Raw genomic sequence first — 6000 nt, 5'->3', positions numbered from 1 at the left:
CACATGCTTTGACTACTAAAATGCACATATATATATGTGCTTCCAAGAATGTGTCTCAGAATATGCTCTTGTCACATGTATTGAGATAGGGGTGGGGTAGGGAGGGGGTGTGGTCCCTACCCCAATTAGCCAAATGATTAAGAAGTCGATAAAGGGGGCGGTTGTATATGCTAATCTATAGTCTATACAACAAAGTCAATTTGTGACACCACCATTTAACCTAAACTATAACACCCCAAAAATCTTATTATTTGGTGGATAAACTAAACTAGCCACCTGATTTATGCCCGCAGGGCCCACCAACAGTTAAAACCGCCCCTTAGCCCAATGTCGGTAATGGTTGTGTCCGGATCTGAAATGTTGGTTCTTTGGGGCAACGTCTTGCTTCGGGAGATCATGCAACTCCATCACTTGTATGGTCCGTTGTTTCTTAACTGTTACAAGCACGCGCAAAACATTCATTGTTAAAAATGTTTTGACCTATGCATGTTTCGACGTATTATCTAAAATCAACTTTAGCCTCAAGAATTGTTTATACGAACCTTTTTCAGCTTCTCGATAGCGTTCTTGAAGTTTCCTCTTGGTGGCTTCAAGCTTGTCTTGTTCGGTTTCCCTATCCGAAGGCATTGGTTTCTGTTTAAGGTTACACAATAAAAGAAAATTAGTTAACATAAATATTATCTATTTGAGTGTTTTTGAATGCTTATTCAAACCACTTATATTTTTTCAAGAGTGAAGTAACTTATATTTAAAGAGCGGATAATTATCAACGACTTATTTATCGAAAACTAACCCTAATATAGTAAATACATTAGGGTAACTTACGCGTTGTTGAGGAACCGCCGGGGTCTTGGGTGTCGGTTTTCCAGAAGTTTGCAACTTGCGGTCCATATTTGGATTCATTCGACTTTTGGGTGTCGAGCCAACAACAGGCGATTTGACCAAGGTTGGTTTCGAGACCTTGGTTGTCTCGGCTAACGGTTTCTGTTGCTTCCACTTGGTTACGTTACGCTTTTCCACTGGCGGCGTCGGTGGCTTTCCGTTATTACAGTTCTCATTTTCTCGAGGATCTAAAAAGCAACATCCAAAACGGGAATTCAATAAAAAAAATTAAAAACGAAACCCGAGTATCATATGTATAAAACTATAAATAGTAAGCTATATAACTTACTTCCGTAATCATCTACGTCATCAAAGAACTTCTGAAAATGGCAATAAAAACATAAAAACCATCAATAAATGTTCTATAAACGTAACAAAACCGAATTATGTTACTTTTTATAACGAATCATATCATACCTCGGTTAAGTCCAATGACAATGAATGAGGGTTCAAAAACCCTAAATCGTCTAGTGGAGGTGAAGGTAAACCTTCCTCTTCATCAAGAACTGATGGATTCATCGACTCGGGGGTATCTTTCAGACACTGCCATAATAATTAAACTAACTTCAACAATCAACAAACTTTCGAAATAAAAAAATAATAACACGAAAGATTTCTAGTTACCAGTCATCTTTGCGGTAGCCTTGACCCATTCATCTACCATACCTTTCCACACACTACATTTCACATTTCACATATACATATATGAGATCAAAGTTTAATCATATATCCATTTAAGGGATAAGGGCGCGTGCTATACAAAACAAATTTTTAAGTAAAGAACCTAAAAACTGGCTTTGGATTTAAAGTTCATTTATATAAACAATAGACAAGAAATGCATACACAATTAATGATTTCGCAATTTCACGAATGTCTTTTGATGCGTGTTTTCGAAGAACATAAACTGATTTTCCAATTTCGGTAGCCTGAAAACATATGAATAAATGATCATAAGTGAACTATAACATTAACAAGTAACAACTCTGGTTTTAGTGATTAATAAGGTTAAAAGTTATATACAAAGTTACAAACCTTGAGTATTTCGACGGATATTGACATCAACTGAAGCTTCCTTAACGAATTGCATAATACCGAAGCCGACTAACAAATGCACAAAACAAGAACTATGATTAACATTTAACACAACAATAAACAAATTTTGATAAAATTAGTCAAAGTAAAAGAGATAAACCTTGTCTCGACTGTTGTCAACGATCTCTTTAATCCTTACAACTTCACCAAAAGTTTGAGACTCTCGTTCAATCTCATCGGTTAGGGCTTCCGCTTCTCCATAACTATAATTGCTAACTTGATGCTTACTTTCATCACCCTTTACATTATGATCATTCTCATCATCATCATGATCATCATCTTCGACTTCTTCGTTATCGTCATTTCTAGAAAAGTTAGTTACTTTGCTACTATCTTTAAACCCTACATCACCATGATGAACATCATGATGATGATTTTCTTGATCGTCTACCGGTACGGCTAATTCCTCTTTACCGCAACCCGAACACTTAAACAATTTACACGAAAACAAAATCTGAGCAATACTATCTCGCCTAACTTTAAATTCTTTCGGGCAATCAGAAGCTGCTAACTTAATCGCCCCTTCAATAATCTCAAAAATGTCCGCATTCGCACCCCGAAAATACTCCCTCCAGTAATCCATCCGTACACCCGCCATATCAATTATCAAACAAATGCTTCGAATTTTTAACTAATCCAATCAAACCCGGAATCAAAATCGACACTTTAATCGATCCTGATCACACCCATAAACCCAAAACCTCAAATTCACATCAAATTTGAAAATTTTGGAGATACAAGTAATCCACCAAGAATTCAATTATTAATCAAATGCTTCAAAATTAAAACTAATCCGATTAAACCCAGAATCAAAATCGAAACTTGAACCGATTTCGATCACACCCATAAATCCAAAACCTCAAATTCAATCAAATGCTTCAAATTCAGAAGTAATCCGATTAAACCCAGAATCAAAATCGAAACTTTAACCGATCTTGATCACACCCATAAGCTTAAAACCTCAAATTCACATCGAATTTGAAGAGCTTATAAAAATTACAAGATAACATGTCAATCGGAGAAACAAAAATCAACATCTGATACGAACAATTTGATGTGATTTGAGAAGAACCCAGAAAGGAATTGATGAGATAATGAAGCAAAGATGGTTTTTACAGAAGCTGAGATGAAGAATTTGATGGGTGTAAAAAGTAATAAGAATAATATTAATGGGGGGGAATTGTTTGAGTTTCAAGTGGATGGGAATGGAATGGAATGGAATGGAATGGAATGGAACAAGGTGTACGCAACACAAGGGCGTTGTGTGAAAATAAAAAAGAGAGAAGATTTTATTTATTTGAGTACAAATCCACCTTTTTGAGACTTCAATTGGTGTCTCTCACAAAACAATCGGCGGAGTCATCAGATCAGATAAACAACAAAAACAAAAACAAAAACAAAAACAAAAAACGTATGTGTTTTCTTAATTTGTTTTATTTTTATTTGACCGCCAAAGATAATAATAATAATAATAATAATAATAATGCAAACAATATAATATCATAATATTATAGCATTTATTATATTATTGCATTCCATCGTATCTCACTATCTCCATCTTTACAGTCACTTTAAAATGTTTTATATTTTTTCTCTCGTTTTTAATTAACTAATATTTTTTTACTTTTAAAATTAATTTTCTTTTTCCTTCACTTACACTCACTTTTAAAAAATATTATAAAATTATAAAAGATGAACAGTATTTCTTTAAATTTATTTATGAACAATAGTTTATTTATCTTCTTCACTTACAACTACTCTATATAATATATAGAGCTCACTCACGATAATATAAATCCAATATTTTATGTGAGTGAGGATTTATAATTTAAAGTGTTGAGTGAAGAAAAGAGAAAATGTAACGCTTTTTATATTTAAAAATTTTCAATAACACATTGTAATCTGTAAGTGGAAGAGAGAGAATATTTAATGATAAAAATATAAACAAATATAATTTAATTAAAATTAGAGAGAAAAATTTAGTAGTTTTTAATATAATTTTATTCAGCTTGAAATTATTAATATAAATACATGAAAAGTAGTGATTATATTAAAACATAAGACATTTTTGAATAAGAAAGAGGGTGAGAAATGAGAATTCTCTGAACGGACCTACAATATAGGGTGCATGGTTAAATAACTGATCTTACGATTTTTTATATTTTATGTGTAACGTGTATCACTAATTTTGATCGACTTTAGAGATTTGTGAAATAATGTGACTTGATTTGAACCTTACAAAAAATTTAGACGTAGGGTTAAGAGATAACCGAGTATTGAAAAACCAACCCGGGTGAAAGAAATCATGGGTATTAAAATTAAGAGCTAATATTCCAATAAAATTTAATGTTAATTAATGAGTGATTTCTACTTTCTAATGGGTTCATGGACCATATAATTAATAATTAGTGATATACTAAAATGTTTTTATTGGTAAAATATTAAAACTAAAATCAATGTATTTTTATTATTTAGAGTATTTGATTTTTCTTGAACCAAAATTAAATAAACAAAGTTATACACAAACTTATATTTTTCTACACTAGTTTACATATAAGAAAGTTCTTTACATGTTTAGATGGTGATTGTATTTGTATTTTCCTTCTTTTTATGTTATGACGATTTACTGCTTGAGCCGTTTCTTCTTTGTCTTTTATAAAAGTTTGTGTTTTCAGAAAAAAGTTGTAGACCACGTTACCTCGGTAATTGGCATCATACAAAATAAAGAAAATATGCAAATTAATCCAATATATAATATAACTTAAATATATATAATTCACTATTGAGAATTTGAGATATACTTTACCTACTTTGTGCTTTAAGTACATTTAATGACTCAATTAAAAAAAAAAGAGTTAATTGCATTGATTATTCTCGGAGGTTTTTTTTTTTTAATAACTTACTTCTTTCATTATATAGAAACATAGATATTCTCGGAGTACTTGTTATACACGTGAAAATCAAACATAAATTGAACAATCTATATTTTCCTTTTAAAAAAGTATCTTTTTGCATTAAATACATAAATATTAGTCAAGTAACATAAGATATCTACGTAAAGCTTGACGGTAACAAACTCTACCAATAATAAAATGTATTAAATTGGGGGTCAAAAGTCAAAAGTTACAATAAATGAATTAAGTGGGTCATAATCAAATTAGTTGGATGGTGTATGGTTTCGCGGTTGGGTCCTATCATAGTTATTTTTTATATTTTAAACATGTCTTTATTATAATGATACATAAGTTATTATGTTATTAAATATTTTAAAATGAAAAGTTACATACATTATAATAGTGTTAATGACTTAATGTGACAAGTAGATGGATAAATTAATAAGATATTACCCATCAATCAGTTTTATGAAGTTAGAAAGTATCTTAGCATAATAGCATGTTAAGTATGATTAAACCTCATAACTTATATTATTTAATACCTTGTATACTTCCTAGTAAAAATCATATATAGGTTAATTTATCAGCTATATTTATAAATAAATTAGTGTTTATGTGTATCAATAAAGATCACAACAAAAATCAGTTGTTGAAGTCGTCTTTAACTATAAATTCGACTACCATTTAAAAAAAGTCCGACTTATTTTATATTTTTTTAAAATGTTAAGAAATAAAATAACGTTTAGTCTAACGGTATTAAAGAGTTAGATAAATATTTATTTTGCTAAAAGGATGTGAGTTTAAGATAAGCTGTGATAGCATAAAAGAGTTAAAGAGTGTAAGCATGTCATGCATTGTATATAATTTCTTTATGTTGTACCTAGCTTTAGAAACATGTGTGTTACATGGGATAATTTTATGTATGAATTACAATGAATAATTTATACAAATAAAAAAAATAATTAAGTCTCTTTATTATGTTAAAAAAATGTATTACAAATATGGTCGTTTTATATTATTAAATATATTTGAATTTTAAATTGAGAATGAGTTGTTCTACCATGAGTATAGAATAATGAAACAATATCATTGAAAGCAACATTTAAAATAATGAGGCCTTTTGATGTGAAA

At 30.3% G+C, this 6000-nt stretch overlaps 1 pseudogene across 1 annotated transcript; it reads right to left on the bottom strand.

The window, feature by feature from the left end:
• Positions 1-231: 231 nt before the first annotated feature.
• On the bottom strand, positions 232-3143 carry LOC143603592 (putative mediator of RNA polymerase II transcription subunit 26b; annotated as a pseudogene). The gene is made up of 9 exons (XR_013148093.1): positions 2076-3143; positions 1916-1984; positions 1727-1809; positions 1507-1559; positions 1300-1442; positions 1172-1202; positions 826-1070; positions 543-633; positions 232-434 (listed from the first exon to the last, which is right to left on the bottom strand). The product of XR_013148093.1 is annotated as a putative mediator of RNA polymerase II transcription subunit 26b (transcript).
• Positions 3144-6000: the final 2857 nt, after the last annotated feature.

The sequence above is a fragment of the Bidens hawaiensis genome, unplaced genomic scaffold (genome assembly GCF_021521415.1).
Source record: "Bidens hawaiensis isolate Kalapana, Puna unplaced genomic scaffold, B.hawaiensis_p1.1 tig00062221_1, whole genome shotgun sequence".
Classification (NCBI taxonomy): domain Eukaryota; kingdom Viridiplantae; phylum Streptophyta; class Magnoliopsida; order Asterales; family Asteraceae; genus Bidens; species Bidens hawaiensis.
This window is presented reverse-complemented; position numbering and strand designations above follow the sequence as displayed.